We start from the raw sequence: 25513 nt of genomic DNA, 5'->3' as shown, positions 1-25513 counted from the left end.
GTGGAACCTGGGTGGCCTACCTAAGTTATTTGGGGCTTAGATTCTTCAGGAGACAAAATGAAGCATTTGGGAAAGATGATTTTTCTTTCTACTCTAGTCTTTCTTTTAGCATTCTATGATTTTAGCATATTATTTCAGGAGGCTCTCTCCTGGCATGTAAGGAAGATTCATGTCTGTGTTTCCTATTAATCCTGAAGTTCTGTGATTTATTCCCTCAAGTTTTATGAAGTAATTACTTGCAAGAGCTCTTTCTTGTATGAACTGTAATAAAAATGACTTAAGAAAAACGGTTAGTCTTTGCATAAAATTAAGCAGAAATTAAATTAAAAGGCAGGACATCTGTTCATTTCACATCAAGCCTTTGAGGATATTCCCTGGGAGCTGCAGATACTGTAATGATAAGAAAAATCGGGAAAAATTGGATTTCTATAATCCACCTTTTCTGTCTTTATTTCACGGATCTCCCTATTCTCTATTTTCTGCATGATCTGAGCCAAAACTTTGCCAATTGGGACGTAGGAAGTTCCATTGGCTGATGAATCAATTGCTTTCAGAAGCATTTTTTCTCCCTCAAAACAGACTTATCTAAGAAAATAGAGAGTCAGTGTGTCTGTATAAAGATAATAAAATAAAATAAAATTGTTGTTTATTAAAAACTGTAAGGATTGATATTTTTGTTTATATTCATTATTTCAGTAAATTCAGAGAAGAAACTCTAACATACTAAAATAAAGTCAGAGGGTTGGCTTGAACTGTGAAGTAGATCTTTACAGAAGTGTACCGAAAGACTGGGGGAGAAATATAAGGCTTATTAATCACCTATTATACACCAAGTGACATACTAGGTGTCTTTAACCTAAGTTTTCTAAGGCTCTGACATTCTTATATGAGATGTAGTATTATCCATCTCTCTTTTATCTATTAGAAATATAAGATTCAGAGAAGTTAGTTAATTAGCTCAAAATTATATACTAACGAAGCTCAAATTGTGTTAAGAGGCTGTGCAGGGTGACTCACACCCATAATTCCAGCACTTTGGGAGGCTGAGGCAGGAGGACTGATTGAAGCCAGGAGTTCAAGACCAGCCCGAGCAACATAGGAAGACCTCATTTATACAAAAAAAAGGAAAAAAAAAAAAACTTAGCTAGACATGGTGGCACACTTGTGGTTCCAGCTACTCTAGAGTTTGGGGTGGGAGGCTTGCTTGAGCCCAAGAGTTTGAAGCTGCAGTTAGCTGTGATTGCACCACTGCATTCCAGCCTGGGTGACAGAAAGACATCCTGTCTCTAAAATAGAAGAAAAATCAATAAAATGAAATTTAAAAAGTTAATAGGTGATCATTAACTATATCTCTTGTATTTTCAGCTTCAGAAACAATAGAAAATACACATATAAATCAAATTGTTTTTCATGGGGTTGGGGAAGTAAATACTCCTTCATGGAGATATGAGGATATAGGGAGTGCTATCTTTAATAAGCTGGATACAGAAACACTTGCTCCCATGACCATATTGTATAATTTCTAAGATAGACAAAATAACGATCGTGATCAGAGAATATTCTTGAAACTGATGTAATTTGGAAGGAGGTGAAGATAAATGAGAAACTGCCAATATATTTTGAATAAGTAATTTGATGTCACATAATTATAAAGCAGTTTCATTTTCTTATAGCTTTCTTTGTCAGACTATTTTCCTCCAGGTTGAGAAACAACTCACAGAGAAGGAGGTGGTGTTTCTGAAGAGAACATAAACCAATTTTACAGAATAACAAAGATTTGAGAATTTCATTCCCTTCTACTAAAGTAATCTGGAAAAGAAAGATGAGTACACCAAGCAAAAGAGAGAGAGAGAGAGGGAGAGAGAGAGAGAGGAATGGCTTCAGGAAAGGGAAGTTTTCCTGCTAAGAACTCTGAGAATTCAGGTAATGAGTTGGCAATGGGCACAATTAAAGTGTTAATAAAAAAGCCTCTGCTGGGGACAGGTGGCAGCCCAGCAGAAAGGGAAACAAATGCTTTTGGTGTCAGAAAAATAAAATGTAACTGAAAACACTCTTTATTTCACTCTTCCATTTAAAAAAAACTACTTGGTGTATATGAATTATAATATTCCCATTTTCTGCAAGAATTGGGATTACGCAAGACTTGAACCTCCAGGAGTCATCCCTGTATAATATTTTGTTAACAAAAGAGTTGTAATCACAAGCATAGATGCATAAGCTGATTCTATATATAGCAGACATTCCTAAAAGTTTTGAAAGAAATGTCACATTAAATAGAAATTTGCAGAAAACATGAGCAGAAGAAATTGAACAAAATATACTGGGATAAGTTTTGCCTCAACAGTGAACTATGAGATAAGGTGAACTATGAGAGAGAAATTTCCTTTAAAAGAAACACACTGTCCACTGAGACTCTAATGCCAACAGTATTTCTGCCATTCACCAGCATGGAAGTGAGCTCTTTCTGTTCTCATAATTCCACTGGCTTCATCATTGCCAAAGGAAGGTGCCCATTAGGATCTTTTCATTCCCTTTTCCTCATAATACCCTATTCAAGTAAAATTTTTATTAGAAATTTAGCTATTCTGTTACTTTAATTATTTGTTTCATGAAGTGTAAAAGATGATAAAATTGATATAAAAACAAATAAATGGAAATCATTTGAACTGTAAATATAGGGGGTTCTTTGTATAGGGGCATTGATAATTTACATTGGCATCGATGCCCTCAAAGATAGAGGAGAGTATTGCCACAGGCTACACTGTTATGAAAAATCCCACAGATGCTCTAGTCTTCCAGAGCCCTATTGAGGAGAAGTCTTGGACTCCAGCTCCATTGAAGTTGCAGCAAAGGAAACAATTTCATTCTTATTATTGGCTGCATAGAATCTTGCAGCATAGGTATGCCACATTTTCTCAGTGTCCTCATGTTCCCATGAAAGAATATTCACTCCCTAACCCCATTAAAGACAATGTGATGTCTATGCCCACTCTACTGTTTCTGAACTTGAAAAGGCAAATGTAAAACCAAAACCAAATGTAAAACAATAGCAGTCCTGGAATTAAGTGATAGCTACCTTGAGGGGGTTAAGTGATAGCTACCTCGAGGGTCTGGTAGCTGTTGTAAATTTTGGTTTGCTGATGTTTGCCCTACCTTTTAATGTTGGCCCAAGATAAATGTGTCCAAGCTCCTAAGTAACTCTGGGAGATCCCAGAAGCACTCTCCAATGTACTTTCCGTGTACTTGTCTCTTCTATTTTTCACTGTCCTCTTGTATCTGACTATAACAGTGAAAAACAAATGATAAGCAAACAGACTTTCTAACACTGTCTGTTGGGGCATCTACACTTGTGGCATTGTTGCTGCTTCCACCAGAAGTTTTCTCATATGCACTGGGGATCTTGCACGTGGTCAAGACACCCTTAGACTCAAGAATAACTCGTTGGGAGTGGCAGACCTTCATAGATAAAGTTGAAATAGCTTTGATTTAATTAAGCTATTATATCTAAGAAATTATACTTTTGACAGCCCATTAACAGACTGTAGAAGAAGAGGTTCTCCAAGTTTGTCACAGGGTACTTTAAAGCCTTGACATCCAGAGCAACATGATTACCCGTTCTGTTTGAGAGCAGTGTGGCATCTAAAAACCAAGGCTTCTTATTCTAGGTTAACTCTGACTTCTTTAGTTTCTTTTTATTTTTTAAATATTATTTTAGATTCAGGGGGTACATGTTTGTGACATGGCTATATTGCATACAGGTGGGGATTCAGCTTCTAGTGTACCCTTTACCCCCAAACAGTGAACATTGTACCAGTGGGTAATTTTTGAACCCCCTACAATCCCCCTTTGGATGTCCCTGGTGTCTATCGTTTCCATCTTTATGTTCATTTATACCCATTTAATAGCTCCCACTTATAAGTGAGAACATGTGGTATTCAATGTCCTGTTTCTGAATTAGTTAACTCAGGTTAATGGACTCCAGCTCCATCAGAGTTGCAGGAAAGAAAATGATTTCGTTCTTTTTGTGGCTGCATAGTATTTCACAATGTATGTATACCACATTTTCCTTATCCACTCAACTGCTGGTGGACACTTAAGTTGGGTCCATGTCTTTGCAATTGTAAATAATGCTGTGATAATCATACAAGCTCAGGTTTCTTTTTAATATAATGCTTTCTTTTCCTTTGGGATGCTGAGTTGAATGCTTGTTTTTCTGGTTACTTAAGAAATCTCTATACTGTTTTCCATCGAGGTTGAACTAATTTACATTCCCACTAACGATGAATGTTTTCCCTTTTTTCCACATTCATGCCAACATCTGTTGTTTTCTGACTTTTTAGTAATAGCCATTCTCACTGGTGTGAGATGATATTTCATTACAGTTTTAATTTGCATTTCTGATAATTATTGATGAACTTTTTTTCATGTGTTTGTTTGCTACTTGTATTTCAACTTTTGAGAAACGTGTGTTCATGTTCTTTGCCCAGTTTTTAATTGGAAGCAACTTGATCCATTATGTAAATTAAAAGGTGGGCAGGTCTATCACACCTCTGTCTCATTCAGGTTTTTACAAGGTTCAAAAATATCTAGTCACTGTGACAACTCAAATGATCACATATTTCCAGATTCTTTCTCAAGAGATGTGGTATAAATAAATGGAGGAAGAGATACACAGTGGTTGGTAATGGAGATCCTGTAGTAGAGAGATGTATTAGTGTCTTCAGCATTATTGATGGATTGGACACCCCGCTATGGGCTCAAACATATCTACCTGGTTGACCAACATGAAGATGAAAATGCAATGCTTACGTAGCTATAGCAATCCCAGAGGGTGATATCGGTGAGACAGTGCCCGTTGTTCTGATTCCACTGCTGTCAAGCTATTCTCTAGTGACTATTTACAACCATACTCCATCCCCAAACATACACATACACACCAGATAAGATGATTATAGTGACCAGGAAAATAGCAATTAACATTTTAATTGGAAACATAAATACCAAACAGATTATAAAATATACATTTAGTTTATACACATTCACATACACATATATTCATAAGCTTTATAAAGAAACTTTTAAAATTGTTATGCCTGTTGCTTATCTACATATACACCAAGAAAGAGAGACAGAGTGAGGGCAAGAGAGAGTGAGAGTGACAGACAGAAATTTGAAAGTATAGAAAGTCACAGAAAAGAAAAAAAATCATCCCGCTATCCAGAGATAATCAATGTAAATTGTTGGTTAATATTAATTGTGCTCATATAGTCTTATAATTTCTTGCTTTTATTTCCAACTTGTAAGATTTTAGAAGCACTTCCAGTCATAAAAGATTCTTCTAAAATATGATATAAACAAACTATTGAAAATCTTGCTGCGGCATAAGATATTTAACTCATTTCACATTGACAAACTTGTACCAGAAAATAAATTTGTTTCTTTGAGTTTAGTAATTGTGAATTTTGAAGATTGGCTGTTGAACTATTTCTAGTCCGAATGTACTGAAAAACAGATTTTTGATGGTGGCACTAGAGTGTACCCATACAGAAGATCCCAGGAGCAGGCAGTCAACCACCCTCTACATTCCTTTTACTTTTGAAACCACTGCATTGATTAACTAATTTAAAACATGATTTTGTCAGCCAATTATGTGCCAGGTGGTTTTCTAGGTATAAAGGATGCAACAACAAATAACACAGACTTTGGAGTCTCTACCTTCTTGGAACTTTTACATTAGTGGGAGGATTGACTTTTATAAGAAGCAAGATCGTTTGAGTTAACTGGAGAGAATATAGACCTATATGGAAGCTTATGCATTGAAATGTATAAACATGATAGTTTCTCCATTTGGAAGTCATTTTTATATTTTCTTGATAAACTAGGAAGCAAATCATTAACTGATAATAAAGATTAGGGTGGTCAGATTCACTTTGAATCACTTGGCTTCTTTCTTTTCAATCCTCTTCTTTTGTTCAAGCTCTCTCAAGCCACCCTGAGTGGAATGCACAAAGGCCTTATGTGTCCTATTTCGTTGGAGCTACGAGAGATAAAGTTCCTCAACAGCTTGCAAGCCATGCATAAATTTGCTCAGGAAAAGTTGATGGGACTTATACTGCAGTCAACTATAAAACTTTTAACATGAACTCACATTTTTTCCAGTCAGAATTGCCTAATCCTTTTTAAATGTTCTTCAATCAGATCTGGAATTCATATCTTTAGAAAAGCAAGATCCTCTCTTTTTCTTTTCTTTTTCTCAAAGATAGCCAGACATTAAGAAGCATTCTTGCAATAGTCAGCCTGCTAAGCCATATAAAACTGAACCATTGTTACTCATATCTTTGTATGTATTTTAACCTTTAAATGGCGATACTATCATTTTAATTAAAGATGACATTTCTTCAGCATTCAATTCAAAAAGAGACTGCGAGGTCCCATTCTACAATAGAAACTAAATCTTCAGTCCAAAAGTAAAACAAAGTGTATGCATGAAGGTAGGCAGGGTTGGGAAAGTTTCAAAATTTGATGGTGGGAGATTGGTGGTATTGGTGGGTATAAGAAAGAGATATCTCCAGAACGATGAAAGTTATACTAGCAAAACTTCCTTTATAATGAAAAAAATAAGACATAGAAAAAGCTAAAATTTCAAAGCAATGTGAGGGGTAACATGTACCAGGTAGAGAATCTTGGTCCACTTTTTCTTTTTCAAATGTCTGTGTAATATGTGTAACTTAATATGCCCATTTTACAGATACCATGTGTAAATACTGAGATCCTCCATCCACACAATCACACAGTACTGGAAAATTATCATATCATATCATATTTTTACATATTACATATGATGGGTTTCACAGTGTTAGCACTATTAACATTTTGAGCTGGATAATTGTTTGTTGTGGGAGGCTATCCTGTGTGTCATAGTAAGTTTAGCTGCATCTCTGGCCTCTACACACAGGATGTCAGTAGCATTGCCTCCAAATTGTATCTAACAGAAATGTCTTCACACATTGGCAAATCTCCTCCATCCTGGTACCTGGTGCCTACTTCTTTTCCTACCAGGAGTATTTCACAGAAATAGTAAGGGCCAGAGCTTTCCCCACTTTTCAATAAAATGCATATGTGACTACATAAAAACCATAATAGTAAAATTCTTCCTCTTTTACCCTCAATCGTTTTATTTACTGTGGGGTCCATCTTCTATGGACACATTATTGAGTTCATTTGCTCTATTGAGCAAAGAACTGATGTATCTCAGTCCTCTTTAAAAAAATTATGATTAAAGTGGATCTATCATATATGAATGTCAGACATTGCTTAATGAACCTAGACTCTAGAACTGGGCAGTACATTTCCTGAGGTATCTGAGTTCTATTGTATTTGAATAACAGTGTTGTTTCATAGATTGCCTTTAGGGAAAGGGTGGGTTGATGCTGAACATTCCAGTGTGTTTGAGAATTGTATTGACGTGAAGAAGTTTTGTTTGTTTGTTTGTTTTTGGTTTGTTTCATGTCTTCCTTTATTTTATTTTATTTTGAGATAGGATCTTGCTCTGTTGCCCAGGCTGCAGTGCAGTGGAACCATCAGTGCTCATTGCAACCTCAAACTCCTGTGCTCAAGTGATCCTCCAACTTCAACCTCACTGTCCCTGAGTAGCTGGGGCTGTAGGTGCACACCACCACACTAAAATATTTTTTTATATTTTTAGAGACAGGGTTTTATCATGTTGTCCAGGCTGGTCTAGAACTCCTGGGCTGAAATGATCCTCTTATCTTGGCCTCTCAAAGTCCTGGAATTACAGGCGTGAGCCGGCACACCTGGCCAACATGAAGTTTTGAAATTGGTATATTGTATCATGTTCCAATCTTCTGGCTGATTATTTAATGTAAATCTCTCCTTCAAAGCTATTGAGGGAGATAGCTATTGGACACAAGATTGGATAGCTATTGGATACCAGTGATAGCTATTGAACACAATATTGCCTTAGACCCCACAGCCCTTAAGGCCTATATGTGAAGTATTGTGTCTTCATGCTTTAAAGTATCTTCTTGTAAAATATTAAAATCCCCTCTGTTGCATGCATGGGAGCCTCCATGCCTAACAGTGAAACCACCATTAATTTTATTATTTAATTCAAAATATAATGGGTGGATTGCTTTACGGCTGAACCAGAACCCATATTGAGTCCAGTGCTCAGGATCTCATATACTTCAGAGAGGGTCCTATCTGAGTATGTAATGCAACTGAATATAGACATTTTCAACTATTTGCCTCCATTTCTCCTATGATTCTTTTGTAGAATACAAATATCAGCTAGAGGGGACAATTATTGACCTAAAAACATGTTAACAGATGGATGCACTCAGGAACATGTATTAGCTAATAAATAAACCAGTGGTTCTTTATTTAAGGAACATTGTAAGTTTCAAGGTGTTTTTGATGCCCCTAAACCAATTTCTGTATGGGTCCACATGTGACTTATTATTGGGAAAGTGTCAATAAATTTCCTCAGATTCTGAATGAATAATACAACTTCCATTTCAGCCTTAGAAAAAAATAGATTTGGGAAATGTGAGCCCACCTTGAGCATCTATATACACTTACACGCTGCGCTTACAAAGATATTTCTCTTCCAGAAATTTTTGGTGGCTGCCAGATTTCTCTGCAGAAGCTTTTAAGTTTTGCGGATAATTTTGAATCACATAAAGGCTCTGCATATTCAAAGTAAGTGAAGACAGTTTAGGGTTGCAATAATATATTTTTTATTTTGTTTAAACCTTAAAAAAATTAGTCTGACCTCTCCTTCAGAAACATCCCTGGTGTCCTTGTCTGTTTCTGAAAACATCTCACTTTGCTATAGATGGCATTTTTGTAACCTGTTGCATTTTGTGTATCATTTTTTGCTATACATCTGAAAGATCTTATCAGGTCAGATAATGTTTGCTTTCTTAGACATCAAATGATAACACTTCATTAAGGGAGGTTAAATTAGTTTTCTATTCAAGGCCAGATGCAGTGGCTTACACCTGTAATCCAGCACTTTGGGAGACAAAGGCAGCCAGATCACCTGAGGTCAGGAGTTCGAGACCAGCCTGGCCAACATGGTGAAACCCCATATCTACTAAAAATACAAAAAAGTGGCTGAGGGTGGTGGTTCACACCTGTAATTCCAGCTACTTAGCAGGCTGAGGCAGGAGAATCTCTTGAATCCAGGAGGTGGAAGTTGCAGTAAGCCAATATTGCACCATTGCACTCCAGCCTGGGCAACAAGAGTGAAACTCTGTCTCAAAAAAGAAAAAAAAGTTTTCTGCTCCAGACATTTTGTGATAATTGAATATTTTACTATTTATACTACTGAATCCATGATATTCTTTTTCAGTATACTTATTTTGTAAAAGATGCTGCTTAGTCATAGAGAATTTATAAGATATATTTCATATTCCATTAGTGTTACATTAATAAATCTACCTAAGTTTTTATTCACCCATGTTTAATAAAGCATAATTCTCTTTTTAATCCTATAGGCCACCTATGGTCTTACATTATTTGTAATACACTACAGTTAAGGTAGAAATCTGATTTTAAAAATCTGAATCTGAATAGAAAACTAATGTTTATAAAACATTGACAATGGGACAAACAAAATTCTGATTCATACTTAATAATAATTCTGTATTGTAGGTACCAGCAATCCCATTAAAGGTGATAAAACTAAAGTTCAGAGAAACACTCAACTAGTTAATTCTAAGTATAGAAGCAAAACCCCAGTCAGTGTGTCACTAAAGCACATACTCTTTCCTAGGATATTTTGAAATATTTCAAAAGGGGAAGAAAATAATAAGAGGGTCTTGTTGCAGAAATAAAGGTCAGGAACCACAGGACCATCTGGTTGTGGTCTTCTAAACCCATGGAGTTTATTAAATAATAACTGACTACAAATTTATTATTAATCAGAGGCATATATACCCCACAAGTCGTAACCCTTTTTATTTTTATGAGTAAACCAAAGTTACCAGACAGAGTTCAAATAAGACTATGCATATTAACAAACATATGAAGATGCTTTGGTTTGGGCAGTAATTTCCCCATGATGTCTATGATTTTTAAGAGATATTTGAAATTTATCTTTTAAAATAAACTAAAATCTCTCTTTGTTATTTTGTAGACTCTTTAGTAATTCAGGAATTTAATTTAAAACCAATACTTGCTTTGTTTCTACTTATTTGACTAAATGCATTTTATTTTCACTAAATACCACAAGACAAGTTAAAGGCAGAAATAGGATTAGAACCTTTGTCTCTTGTCCTTAAGACTGGTAGTCTCATGAGTACTTTGCCCTTTTCATAAACCAAGTAGTAGCCAACATTAAATTTATTTTATTCCTTTGGACTCAATTTCATTATGTATATATGAATGTATGCATTTTCACAGTAAGCCTTAGTGTAAAATCTAAGGGAAGAAGACAGAGTAACAAAGAGGAAACTAGCAAAACAACTCTTAGATATTTGTTTCGATTCATTTTGTTTAAGACAGTTTAAGTTAGACGCTCTTCTCTAATGAATTCAGAGAAGGTTCTTTACTAATCCCAGAAAGTTATGGAGGAATAAAATAAAAAGGAAGAGTGTGACAGACTTATTGGGTTATACAACACAACAGCTAAGAAACAGTCTACTGCTGACCTAGCTGGATCCAGGTTCTCCTGAACATTTTCAGAGTTCTGCATCTCCACCTGTTTCTTCATGCTGCTTTCTTCTGTGCAGACTTTATTCTCAAGCAGGACTTACTCATGCATTTTGAAAGATAACAAAAGTAGTATCAGGTTTAAGTGAGTAATAAAATTGGCATGCACGATTTACTAGATTGAGTACTTTGAAATGACTATGATGAGTGATGAGTAGTAATGTTTAAACTAATAGTTTTGGTCAGAGAGACACCTGAAACCAGAAAGCCAGGTGATTCTGTAATTTGTAGTCGCAAAAACAAAATAAAATATATGATCGTAGAGAAGAGGAAATTCATTAAAGTTGGGGAAACAGGCAAATATCTTTCCCTTACAATGTTCCATAGTGAAAACCATTGAGATTATATACGGCCATTTGACAAAAATCTCCACTATAATAGTGTCTTTATATAGTTATCCATATTTTACGTAAGGTTAAAACTGCCTGCTAAATATGAAGGGTGCATTTTTTTTTTTCTTTTGAGACAGAGTCTTGCACTGTCACCCAGGCTGTAGTACAGTTTCTCAATCTTGGTTCACTGCAATCTCCACCTCCTGGGTTCAATCAATTCTCCTACCTCAGGCTCCTGAGTAGCTGGGATTACAGGCATGTGCCACCATGCCCAGCTAACTTTTTTGTATTTTTAGAAGAGACGAAGTTCACCATGTTGGCCAGGATGGTCTCCATCTCCTTACTTCGTGATCCACCTGTCTTGGCCTCCCAAAGTTCTGGGATTACAGGGGTGAGCCACCACACCCAGCCCATGTTTTCTATTCTTAAGCATTTGGAACTTATCATGCATCTCTTTCCTTTTTATTTTATTATTTTTTTCTCACTCTATCGCCCAGGCTAGAATGCAGTGGTGTCATCTTGGCTCACTGAAACATCCACCTGCTGGGTTCAAGTGATTCTCCTGCCTTAGCCAGCCATGTAGCTGGGATTACAGGTGTGCACCATCATGCTCGGCTAATTTTTGTACTTTTAGTAGAGATGAGGTTTCGCTATGCTGGTCAGCTGGTCTTGAACTCTTAATCTCAGTTGATCCACCTGCCTTGGTCTCCCAAAATGCTGGGATTGCAGGAGTGAGCCACAGTCTCCAGCTCTTTTTCTTAATGCAGTAAGTGGGAAATTGTTTGGACCTGTTCTTTGCAGTAGTAATGATCACATTGATGACACCCATGATATCATTCCACAAGAGCAGCATCAATAAGTCTTGTGTTTGCTCTACAGATTTTTTTTTCTTATTACAATGTGTAGTTTAAAGTATGGAAAATCCAGTTGTCTAGGTCAAAATCAATCTTCTGCATATGATTTCTGCAGTACTTGCTTCAGATTGTCTTGGATTAATAAATAATAAGGAGAATAAAACTCCCTATCTCTAAATCCCTGAAAAAAGAAGGGGGTAATAATTTGCATTTTAACAAGTACCACTTTGTACTAAGCATCTAGAATGAGAGACGGTAAAACCCAGATGATTAATGTACAGATTGCTTTCCTTCAACTTTTCATCATGTCCTATGTTCACTCACCTGCATCATTCATCTGTGTCCCCACAAATCAAGACAACATCAGGCTCTCATAGCAGTTCAATAAAATGTAGTTTCTTCCCTTAAGGAAAGAGAGACCAATAAGAAAATCAATGATTATAATGCGAAATATTAAGTGCTTTGATGGAAGAAGTAGAACAAGGGAGAAGAGCCTAATCAAGCCTCAGGAGGAGCCACACAGTTTCTACAGAAGTTACTGCGAGGCTACCCACCATGAATCTCTTTCACTCCCACACATCTTTCTGCAAACGTCAAAATTACAAGGTCTTGATGGTTCCTTCACTTAGGCCACTTTTCAGGATAGTTTACACAGTTGGAAATTCTGAAAATGATAAAACACATTGCAGGAATATGCTATGATATTCTACATGGGACTTGGTCTTACTCTATACAACTAACATTCTTTACACATTTTTTAAATGTGGAAGAAATTTACCCTAAAGATAACATCCAACAATACAAAAATATATGAACTGTGGGAAAGTGAATGATACTTCTCTGAGTATACCATGTGGAAGCATGTTAATGTTTTGCACTCTCAATAATAACAGTTTAAAAAAATTAATTACACCAGGTAAACACTGTAAAACCATTGTAAAAGAATCAAATTATGTTTCAACTGAATGACAAACAACCTAGCTGGAGAAAGACAAAAAGTAACTCTCAAACATAATATTACAGAAATGTAAAAAAATATTGAACTCTACTTCATGGGTTTGCTTTTCAGTGATATATGTTACTGCTAAGGTTTGAGTGTTTGTGTCCTTCCAAAATTCATGTGGAAACTTAACCCCCACTGTGGTGATATTAAGAGGTGGGACCCTTAGGGAAGTTTGTATGTCATGAACACTCTGCTGTCACAAGTGGAATTAGTGCCCCTATCGAAGAGGCTTCAGAGAGCTGCCTGGCCCTCACACTCACACCTTCTGCTAAGTGAGGACACAGCATTTATCCCTCTTGCCCACCTGCCCTTCCTCCATGTGAGAATGCAGCAAGAGGCAGCATCTAAGGAGCAAAGACAGAGCTTTCACCAGAACACATAATCTGCCAGCACCTGGATCTTGGACTTCCCAGCCTCTGGAACAGTGATGAATAAATTCCTGTTATTTATAAATTACCCAATCTATGGCATGTTATTATAGTAGCTCAAAGGAAATAAGAAGGTACCAATTCTGACATCACTTTGTATATATTATAAAATTAAATAAATTAGTAAATAAATCCTAGATGTCTGCAACTTTCAAATTATTCAGAATAAAAATCATAATTGTGTGTGTATGCATGTATATGTGCATGAATATGTGTATTCAGAATACAAATTATATTTGTGTGTGTATTCATATGTGTATTATGAGGGCAAATACAAATTTATTTTAAAAAGATACAATTTTCTCAGTTGAAATTAAAGGAAGATACCTCTTCCCTCCCTTTTTTAGAGTATTTACTTTAGAAAATGTATGAGTTCCTTCTTTGTCTCTTTGCAATGTATGTAAACCTTTTTTAAAGATAAATATACCTCTTCCCAGCTTTATGATCTAGGAATATCTTTCTCAAGGCTCTGGAAAGCATTTTTTAAAGATGCAATCATCCAGAAAGGTAGTGTTTTAATTCCTAATTTCTGTGGTAGTGTAGGAACCTAACTTTAGTGGGGTGGAAATTGTTGTCTTCCTGAATGCAGGTAAAGAATATGAAATTCTATGTATTTACATGTCTTGCTCCATTTGTTAGATCGCATCCATTCAGCCCTCCAGTTCCAGACCCACTCTTCACTCATCCTTTCCCTGTTGTATGCCCCTGAAGGCTAACTTCAGTTCAGTGCATTATTGTGTTCTCCCATGCTCTAGATTGTGGTTGAGTTAGATCAATGAGACCTGTGGGAACAAATTCCGTATGAAACTGGAGGGTGGAATAGGAGAGTGGAGTTTTGCTATTTATTCCCCAGGTGGATTTTCTGCCATAATACCTTAATTTGGCTATTTCCTTCTGCTTATGGCCATAACTTGAATGACTCTCTCCAATCTGCTTCTCTTAGCAATGTAATAATTAGTGCCTCATCCCACTCCATCAAACCTGGAGGAGATAGTATCTTTCCAATGTTACATGCTCTAAAGCATGGTAGTATCCCTTATTTGTTTTTTCTAAATGATGCTTGGAGCCTTTAAAAATAACCTCTTCTTATGTTCTTCTCATGTTATCTAATTTGAGTGTGCCACCTTTTTATATCAAGACCATGCCTGATAGACTCAAACTCATTGACACATACACAAAACCCAAAAGTCCTTCCTGCGGAGATGGCAGTTCAATGAAGGTGTAACTGTGAATGAATTTGTTTTAATTTCCTGCTCTTTCTGCAGCAATTAGCCCATTGCCAACCAGGCACCAAGTACATATTAAATACATATTGAATAAGTAAATGAATCATGAATGAATAAATTGATTAATTGGTAAATAGAATCATCATTTATCTATTCAACTTCTACTAGCGAAGACACTGTTCTGCTGACTTTCCTTGTGATTTATATAACCCCAGCTGCCTGTAAAACATAGGTCCTAGAAAACGGGCCTCCTAATCTAGGCTGTTTTTACTATTTTTTCTACCTCCTGGTTAAGTAACACATCCTTTTCATTGAGGCTTCTGAATACTTTGCTTTATTGTCTTCAGACACTTGTAGCAGATGAAAAGCTTTCAATATAATTAAAATTAGGTTGCTTTCAATTATTGCTATAAAATTCCAACTGGATGATAAATTTTTTTTTTATATTTGCATATTCTAGCAAGTAAAATTTGTTGTTGATGCTGGATTAATTATTTGTTACTATTAATAATTATAGTTGGTTACATGAATATGATTTTAGTATTGGTTTATAGGTCAAATTGAGATATAAAGTTATGATACTTCCTTAGGAATAAAATGTTCTAACATATGGGTTTGTGTACAAATATAACTCTTTCTGAATTAATATGTGCAGTAATTTAAATACAATAAACTATTAGGGTAAGCAAACTGCTGTGAGGCTCTACGATATAGCAGTTAAAGTAGGGAAGATCTGAATTTAGTATCTCTGTATGTAGCTACTTATATTTGTGTGACTTAATATCTCCTCAGTCCAGATTTCATATGCACAAAATTCGAATAGCAACAGCTGCTCCTAAGTTATTGTTGTAAACTAATTGAGTTAAGGTACTTAGCTAACATTTATTGAGAAGTTTCCTAGCCATAAACACTGTATCATCATTAGTATTATCAGTGTTGTTGTCATTGTTTAAAATTCACAATGTCTAATGCCCTTCGTTAAGCTTTTCCTTTTATTGACATTTCGAATTTGGAATTTTAATGTATTGTTTTAAATCCATGAAAAAAAGGCTGTACTACTTTTGTTTCATTCACTGAAAGGGATGAGAATCCAGTATATTTAACAAAAATGCAGTAAGTTCTTTTTCTTTTCTTTCTTTTTTTTTTTTTTTTTTTTTTTTGTTGCGACAGTGTCTTGCTCTGTCACCCAGGATGGGATTATAAGTGCCCGCAACCACACCCAGATAATTTTTGTACTTTTAGTGGAGACGAGGTTTTACCATGTTGGCCAGACTGGTCTCAAACTCCTGCCCTCAAGTGATCCTTCCGCCTTGGCCTCCCAAAGTTCTGGGATTACAGGCATGAGCCACCATGTGCAGCAAGCAGAAACTCTTTATTGCCAAAAAAAAGGATATGGTAGGAGCATTATAATATCCTCAGCATCAAACACAGTGCTTGGAATGTGGAGTATATATAGTGTTTCAAACTATTAGAAATATGGTTTATATATTAATTCATTAATGAAATATCACTGTATAATAATTGTTTGTTATGTGGTGTACCTTTTACAAATTTTGTTTTGAATATTATGAACATAATTGTGCAATTCAGAAATATTTAATTTTAACATTTGAATTATTATGTAAGTAGAAAAGATTCCCCTTCATATTATTATCTTACTTTTCATTATTAAATTTTCGAATTTATATAAAACCTACCAACTGCAATTATTCTGAGAATTACACAAACCGAGGAAAAATCTAAGGCTAAAAGGCATTGGATGACTTGTATATAATTATACCTAGTAAATGGAATCAAACACTTGGCCCAAATAATTTAATTAACAAACTGCTCTTATAGACATCATCCTCTACAAGTTTCTCTTTTTTAGGTGTTACACATATGAAATCATCTTTGTCAGTGCAGCTAGATATATATTATTTAATAGGCTATTTAGTACACTATTGTTTAATGTACTTTATTTTGTTTAGATAGTAGAAAACTTAAAAACAATCTAAATGTTCATCAATAGATAAAATGACAAACAATGCCACAATAAATAATTTTATACATTTAGTGTCACAGATGAACAAAGATGTTGCTAATATAAATGCTAGGTTCACTTAAAACTTGGCAAATACCCCTCAATGGCTCTCTAAAAAGGTTGAGTAAAGATGTATTATCAGCAATGATATATTAGAACTTATATTTCAGCTTGTCTGCTTTAATAGTAGGTATTAAATGACTATTTTCTAACATATTAGTTGGTGTAATTTGTATTCATAAATTTCTTTAAAAATCCTCTTGAAATACTGATCTAGTAATTTCATCAATAAGGTATGGTTCACAACTGAAAAAAAAGTCTTGTTATTTATCAAGACAAATAAAATTTGAGAAGTATTTTTAAATAAAACATTTGAAACTACTTTTAGGAAGAAAATGTTTGAGAGCTTCCACTAACCTGTTTTTCCATGGTCTGTAATTTTTCTCACTAGTAGAACAAGAAGCAAGCAAATATCACTTAAACACCCCTTTTCAAATAAAATAGCATAAAGTGGAAACAAATGAAGTTCCCCTTCAGACAGATGCAAGCTGTCCGCCCAGAATACGACCTTTCCTCTGAACTTTCTTCTCATGCTACCTCAGAGGGTGACATATGAAAGAATAAGGATTCTGAACAAGAGTGGCGGGGAGCAGGGGTCAGATTCACATCTCTAAGCCAGAAAGACATCAGACAGCCTCTTTTACAACTAGAAAATGCCAGCTTCCAGCCATACATTTATGAATTGCAATTGTGAAAGAAAAACAATACCTGGAAGCCACATTGATATCTAACTATGTCACAAAGCTCTCTTATGCTTTATGCCAAAGATGTACCTTATGATGTGTGGGGACACTTTAGAAGTGAAGAGAGCAGTTGTTACACATTGATTTGCTGAGGAGTTGATTTGACTATATTGATCCTTTGAATTACCTAAGACTGCCTGCTGAATTACATTATCTACCTAGTTTTGAAAAAGAGGAAAAATGCATCTAATAAAATGGAATATCACCATCTGCTACAACCAGTTATGTTTCCGTTCTAATTTATTTTAAACTTTTCCAAATTTGGAAAGAAAAGCATACAGATGTGCTTTAGGGTTATTTGGTTTGTTTATTTTTTTTTCCTTTGTGGGGGGTGTAGAAAAATAAACAATTTTCAGTTAAGTGCAATGCTGCAAGATGTTCGTCAAACCAAGTAACATGTAAAAACGAAGACAGAAGTCGGACTTTTGTGCACTGGCTCTGGAGTAGGCATAGAAAAATCAAAATTGGACACCTGTTGTGGGCTAATACTAGAGGAGCAGAAGCCAAAATGCCCTTTTATGTTGGACTTTGACAGGTCTTGAATCTCACTTTGCCCTTCAACTCTCTTAGTGTCAGATTGAAACAATTTCAAGAACTGAAGTGGGGTAAGTAGCTGTGTCAAAGTCAAGAACAAGGGCCAAAATCATGCACAGAGGGAAAGTCCTATATTTTTTCACTTTGTGAAACCAAACCACCAATGAAGCAAATGATCATAAGCCAGCTTTAGAGCAACAGACCCGCCTCACTGATCTGACGTCCAGCACAGCTTCTTCAGCTTTAACATCTCTGATAAAACTGAAATCAGAGATTAAACTATTGTCAGATCCCAGCCACTTGGTATAAATACCTTGTCTGCTGGGTCTCCATCTCCTGTGTACTCTTCTTTTGCCTTCCTACATGGTCTGACACACTCTTTTAAAAGGCAGGAGTAAAAAGAGAGAAAAAGACACACACTGAAGCAATACAAATATTGATGCAATTTTACTCTTTTTGAAATTGCTGTAAGTTTATTTTGTCAGGCACTGTGCTAAGTAGCTACTATGACAATATGTCAACTCCCAGATAATGAACATTTTTTTAAATTGCATTTTAGGTTTTGGGGTACATGTGAAGAACATGCAAGATTGTTGCATAGGTGCATACGTGGCAGTGTGATTTGCTGCCTTCCTCCCCTTCACCTATATGTGGCATTTCTCCCCATGCTACCTCTCCCCAACTCCCCACCCCCTATTTCCCCCCAACAGACTCCAGTGTGTACTGCTCCCCTCCCTGTGTCCATGTGTTCTCATTGTTCAACACCCGCCTATGACAATGACCATTTTTAAAATCCAGCCCCTAAAACCTATTGACTGTGTATCCGTGGGCCAAATTTAGTTCTCCTTTTCTGCAAAGTGGAACTGTAAGGCTACTTCATTGGAGATCGTTATGTGAACTTTAAAAGGTAATAATACTACAAACAGTTGACGTAGAAAGAGCTTCCAATGTTCTAGGCAGTGAGTTAACTCTAAACTGGCATTTATAATTGTAATAATTACTCAGTGAGAGAGATGTTATTATCTGTCTTATTTTATAAGAAATGGAAATTCAAGAAGTTTCAAGTTACAATGAAAATAAATGTTTAAGATGGCAAGGAAACCCAATCCAAACATTAATCTTAGAACTACAACCCTAATTTTGGGCAATATGTTTATTAGCTCAACTTTCAGAATATTTCATTTGATTGTGCAAACAATAATTACATGCATCTCCGGGATGGTAGCCCCAGGCCAATGTCTTGTTATTGCCATTGGACAAGAAGAGATGGAGAAAATACCACGCTCATTCTGAAAAATACCCTTCTTAAATTTCCTTTTTGCAAGTTTCAACATATTGAATGTTTTCCACATTATGGCTAATTATATTAATAGACATGTGGAAACAGAGTATTAATAGATATAAGGAAACAATGTAATGGCTTCATGTAGTATTAATGTACTAATGGATGTGCCAAGCTATTATTGTCATTTAAGTTGATAGGGTATTTTGTCTTTAATGGCTTTGAGTGCTCATCTCCTTGAGAAGTTTTAAAATCTATGCTAGTGTTTTAGTATAAGCCCTTCCTGTTGACTTGATATTTCACAATTAAAATGAAAATGCTCTGTGACTAATTTGTTTAAGAGGTGGTGATCACTGTCTTTTTGAATATAATGAGTCACAAGTTTGAGGCATCTGTGTTTGCTGACTTGCAGTTGTCAAAGTCAATTAGTGTTTATTTAGAGAGTGTATCTTGATCTGTGATTTGGAAATGCCTTAACTATGCTGAAGAAATGGAAGAACTATAACTGTTGAAGTTAATAGTCTAGTTTTACTTTTTAGGTGAAGCAAGTACTGTAGAAGTTTTGGAAGAATAGAAAGAGAAACACAGAAGCAGAGACAGACAGAGAGGAATCATTATGAAATTGGTTCAATGTGGTCTCATTTTTCAGTATCTATCAGCTAATCCTACAAGTATAATAATGTTTTCCTAAGGCTATCCTCTATCAAAATATGCCCATGGATTTATTTTGATGGCATTGACTCTATCAACCATATTGCATATCAATAATTATAAATACATATTGGTTAAATCCAATGTACTATTAATCATAATATATTGATTAATGTTATCTCCCTTTCTCTCCACCTCTCTCTCTCTCTCTCTCGAGTTTTGTCTTCGAGAGGAAATTATCTCTATTTCAGAAGGAAAAATCTGTACTTGAGCTTGTTTTATAGACCAAAATTTCTTTTAAAAATTTACATAAGCACCATCTATAGAATACTGATATCAAATATTCAAACACAACTTGAAATCATGTATGGATAAACTAGATCCAAGTTTGATACACATAAACTATAGAAAGTATCCAAAAAATGAAAGCTCAAACATGTTTGACATAGGTCTCTCTGAACCATCTGTAACTTGGTGTAAAACAATTTTCTATTATACTTAACTTTCAATAATTCTCTCATGAAACTAGCAAGTTTATAAAATATTGTGGGCTGAATATCTAATAAACTCATAACTATTAACGTTATCTTTAGCATGTAACATGTTTTTAAGAGTAGTAGATACAAAATAATTTTTTCCAACTGGTGGCAGATGTTAAAATTCGTGTTATTATGATCACAGATGCTTAAAACACTCTCCATGAACCATAGAAACACCTACCTCTTCTTGCATTCCCAGTTCAGATCTATCTGCGTTGTTGATCACTGTGATATTCTTTCCAATAATTTAAACTTAACTAAAACATTTTAAAGTATAGCACTGTGTCCAAATTAAATGTTAGAGAATCTTAGTTTGGGGATGCTATAACAAAAATACCATACTGGTATCACTTAATCAACAGTCATTTATTTATCATAGTTCTGGAGATTAGATTATTCAATAGTAACATACCAGTAGATTCAGTTCTTGGTGAGAGTCTGCTTCTTGGCTTACAGACGGCTAAGTTCTAAATGGATCCTCATATGGGATAAAAGGAAGCTCTGGAATTTCTCCATCTTCCTTTAAGAGTACTAATCTCATCTTGGGTGCTTTACCTTTATCTCTTCATCTGAACCTAATTATCTCCCAAAGGCTCCAACTCCTTATACAGTCACACTGGCATTTAGGACTTCAACACATGGATTTGGAAGGGACACATTTAATTCATTAAGAGAAGTATTAATATTTGGTACTTCCTTGTATTCTTGTATTCAATAGCTGTGTGAATTGCAACAATGAGGAATGAAGGAGTTTAATACATTAAATGACACACAACAATTGAGTCTCTGGACTCAGGACTTCGGTCAAAGTAGCAAGAAGTAATCAGACTTTATGTTGGGGTTGAGGAAGAGAACTTCTGTGTCTTTGATATAGACAGACACTTGGCAAGGGCTTCATGTTACCAGGAATAGTTTCAAAAGTAGATGGCTATATCAGACATCTTGTCATCTTGTCTAATGATTGGAAATTCTTGGGTGTCACAATATGACAAGTAGTTCAATTATCAATATCTGATTGTTGAATGGCATGTAATTAGGTTTTAGGGACACAGAGATTGATACCTAAAACTATGCTTCCAGAGACCTAAAATTCTGGTTGAGGAAGTAAATGAGAAAACCAACAATTTGTAAACACTGCTATCACCAAGTTAATAGCAAATTAAGAGCAAACACTCTAAAAGTGTGCTGTAGACTCTAAAGGAATAAGTTTTAACTATCTTCATGCTTACTTGTCTTAACCATGAGCAATGAAACATTCAGGAAAGAGAATCTACAGTAGATCAACAGACAGTATTTAATATTCAATACTCTCTACAAAGGAATTAGAAAGGTGGAAAGGATAAAAGGAATCAATGAGGAAACCAAGAGATTAATACCAACAGGAAGCCACTATTATCTTTACAGCTTGGGGGGCAAAAAGAGAAGGAGAAGTGACCAGAGTGGAGGAGCAGAAGACATTGGCATCAATGGGACAATGGAGGAAGAGGCTGGTCTGTAGGCAGTGGAGCCACTGAAGGATTGCAGCCACTTCTGGAGGATATTCTACTCAGTATAGAGGAAGAGAGGAGCTATGCAGGCTTTTCCCTTTGCACGACACTCCAAACTCCTGCCAGTGCCTTCCACTATGCAGAACTAATTGGAAATCAATAGAAAAGGGCATCAAGAAAATGTAGTTTTCAAGGCACCTTCACCCAACACCCCAGGACAGAAAGTGCAACACAAGTATCAGAGAACAAATATAAAAGTGAGTATGACTTGTGCAAATAAATTATTTTAGACTTTGAATTCTGCTAAAAGTCATCCAATGGCTTTTCATGGTATTTACTCTAAAATATAAACCCCTTACCTTGACCAAAAAAGTGAAAAGTATGTGTTTTATGTTGCCTATATTTCCCCAGTATCTTCTCAGTACTTTCTCCTACACTTACGGGGCTTCAGACATTATTCTCTTGTTTACTTATTTTTGCTCAAGACCTATTAGTTCTTCCTTCCTCCAGGAATGGAATTTTCCCTAACACCAGTTGGTCGATGTCTTCTTGTCATTAAGATCTTTGTTTAAATTACATCTCCTATAGAATTCTTCTTGGGCCACCTGGTCTAGAGTAGTCCCCTATTCACTCAGTCACTCTTGGCCACTTCAACATATTTCAATAATATGAATAGCTCTTTTACCTTTTGACATCAAACACCGAATTATAAAGTGACATTAAAAAAATGTAAAAACAAGAAAGCCTGTCTGTTCCTAATAAAATATAAATTCCAAGCAACAGGGACCTCACTTTTCTTCATATGAAAAGAATGTCTCTCCCATAGTTGCTCCTCAAAATGTATTTTTAAATAACTGAAAGAATCAATGCTGCTATGAGAAATATCAACCTTGCTTTGCAGATGAAGAAATTGATGTTCAGAGAATTTAAATACAATGAAATATGCAGACTTGTATAGAACTTTTTAAGTGCGGATACTAAAATAAAAAAAATTATGCAGTCAGAAGAAATTTTATTCTCTCTTCATGCCAAGGAAATAGAGAAAAATAGATATGTATGTGTAAATCTGTCTTGCTTTCCAGAGGGATTGTGGAGAAACACATCTTAAAGGGTTTGAAAAATCTCTCAATAAAAATATATTATATAAGAGTACTTCGGAGTGGGATTTCATTATTTAATTATAGATATATTAACCAGAGAATCTTATTTCATTCATTTTATTGTTAAGATTTACTAGAATCGTATGGATCATTATAATTTATTAATGATAGGAATTCATGTATTTGTGTTGGGTATTTATATTGTAAGTGGATGGGCAGCATGGTGCACGGTTACTTTTGAATATTTACCAACTGTCAGTTTGAAAAAGTTCTTGTAGTTCTTTGGATGTGGAATCCCATTATTCTTTTACATTACCACTTTTTATCTTTGGCTTTCTTTCTTTCACCAGTCTCCTCACTGTTTTACACAGAACAGATCTGCATTCGTTTGATTTTTGTATGAAAGTGAATATTCTTTTCATTTGACAAGAAATATTTATATGATCACATTAGAGATTACAGGTAACATGATAGAAAGCTGCTGTTAAAAATTAGGAGTCTGTAAGATTGCACCACTGCACTCCATTCTGGGTGACAGAGTGAGACCCTGACTCAAAGAAAAAAAAAGAAGAATTTGGGTTGTGGAATCAGACGAACTGAATTAGAAATCTAGCTTTTAGCCTTCTTAGAATTATAACTTTGGGAAATGTACACAATCTTTCTAAAATTAATTTTCTCATCTCTACTTTTATTTTAGTGCTGAAGTGAGGATTAACTGAGAAAAAGGTATTTAAAACTTTTAGAAGAGAACCTGTCCCTTAACAATAGCAAAAACCATAACAGCAACAACAAAAATAACAATAATATCTTGTTTTTAATTTTGCTAAAAAACACATATCCACACTCCCAACAAAGTTTTAAGTGTACATTAAGTATACATTACAGTATTGATTTTGTAAGTACGAGGCTATACAGAATGCACCTAGAACATTTTCATCCTTCGTGACTGAATATTCCTGTATATTAAACAGTAACTCCCCCTTCTTTCCTCCCCTAAGCCTCTGGCAAACAACATTATACTTTCTGTTTCTATGAATCTGGCTATTTTAGATAGTTTACATAAGTGAAATTATACAATGTTTGCCCTTCTGTGACTAGCTTTTTTCACTTAGCATAATATCCTCAAGATTCATCCATGCTGTGGCATCTGAAAGGATTTCCTTAATTGTACAGGCTGAATAATATCTTATCTTTTCTTAGTTAATCTGTCTAAAAGTTTGTCAATTTTGCTGATATTTGAAAACATCTTAGCTTCTTTGATATTTTCTATTGTTTTTCTGTTCTCTATTTTGTTTATTTCTGCTCCAATTTTATTTCCTTCTTTCTGCTAACTTTGGGCTTAAGTTGTTGTTTGTTTTCTAGTTCCTTTAGATGTAAAGCATGGTTATTTATTTTTTAAAAATAAAAGAAAAGTTTTCTCACTGTAAACTTCCCTCTTAGTTATGATTTTGCTTCAAGCCTGAAGTTTTAATATGTTGTGTATTTATTTTCATTGGTCTCAATATATTTTGTAATTTCTAAACTCTCTTTTCATTTCTTTTACTCATTTGTTGTTCAAGAGTCCATTAATTTCCATATTTTTCCATGTTTGTTAATTTTTCCATTTTCCTTCTGTCATTAATTTTTATTTTCATGCCATTATATTTGAAAATTTTGTGGTGTGATTTCAACCTTCTTAAATTTCTTAAGATTTATGGTGTGACCTGACATGCAAAGACTGTTCAATGTGCACTTGAGAAGAAAGTGTATGCTGCCGTTGTTGGGTGGAACGTTCTATATTTCTCTGTTAGGTCTATTTGGTCTTGAGTATTGTCCAAAGATTCTATTTCCTTATTACTGATCTTCTCTTTCGATGCTCTGTCTTGCATTTTATTTAGTCTTCATTTAAATTTTTTAAATAATGAGCCATGAAAATTTTTGTGGAGATAAGCAGTACTGTCTGATGACTAACCCAAGGAGCTTTCTACAGATAGGGAATGATGACTCCCTGCTACTAGCAGGAAGGACTACAGTGTGCCTGTCACATTTTTCCCCACTTTACCTAAGGGAGAGAGGTCATCCCCGAACAAAACTTTGCATGGGATAGCAAAGGATTTCAAATGTCAGTAGCTGCTGATTTCCTATACTTCCCTACAGGGCTAACATCCATTCTCAGACAGATTGGTGTTCAAGCGAAAAGTATTTCTCACCGAATAATGTTTTTGTCACTGTTGATTCATAATAAAAGAGTCCAGCACCAGGTCATAATTCTCTGCTTGATCCCATCCCAACAGTGCTTCCAGCAGCAGCCTGACATAGGTCTGATTCTCTAAGAACGGAGAGAATGTAGGACCACTGTCCCTTTTATTCCATTGCCAGTGAGTCCCAGATTAAACCAGGAGACACAGACACTATTTTTTTATGTAAAGAACTTGGAGTAAAGATGAAAATAAAAAATAATCAACTTTGCTGAGAAATGTTTCAAATAAATATATAAAAATATGGGTTTAGTATGTTTTTATTATTCAAAAGTGC

This window comes from Aotus nancymaae, unplaced genomic scaffold (genome assembly GCF_030222135.1).
Source record: "Aotus nancymaae isolate 86718 unplaced genomic scaffold, 86718_ANA_hifiasm-v0.15.2.pri h1tg000030l, whole genome shotgun sequence".
NCBI classification, from domain to species: domain Eukaryota; kingdom Metazoa; phylum Chordata; class Mammalia; order Primates; family Aotidae; genus Aotus; species Aotus nancymaae.
The sequence above is the reverse complement of the archived record's forward strand: the minus strand, read 5'-3'. Positions refer to the sequence as shown.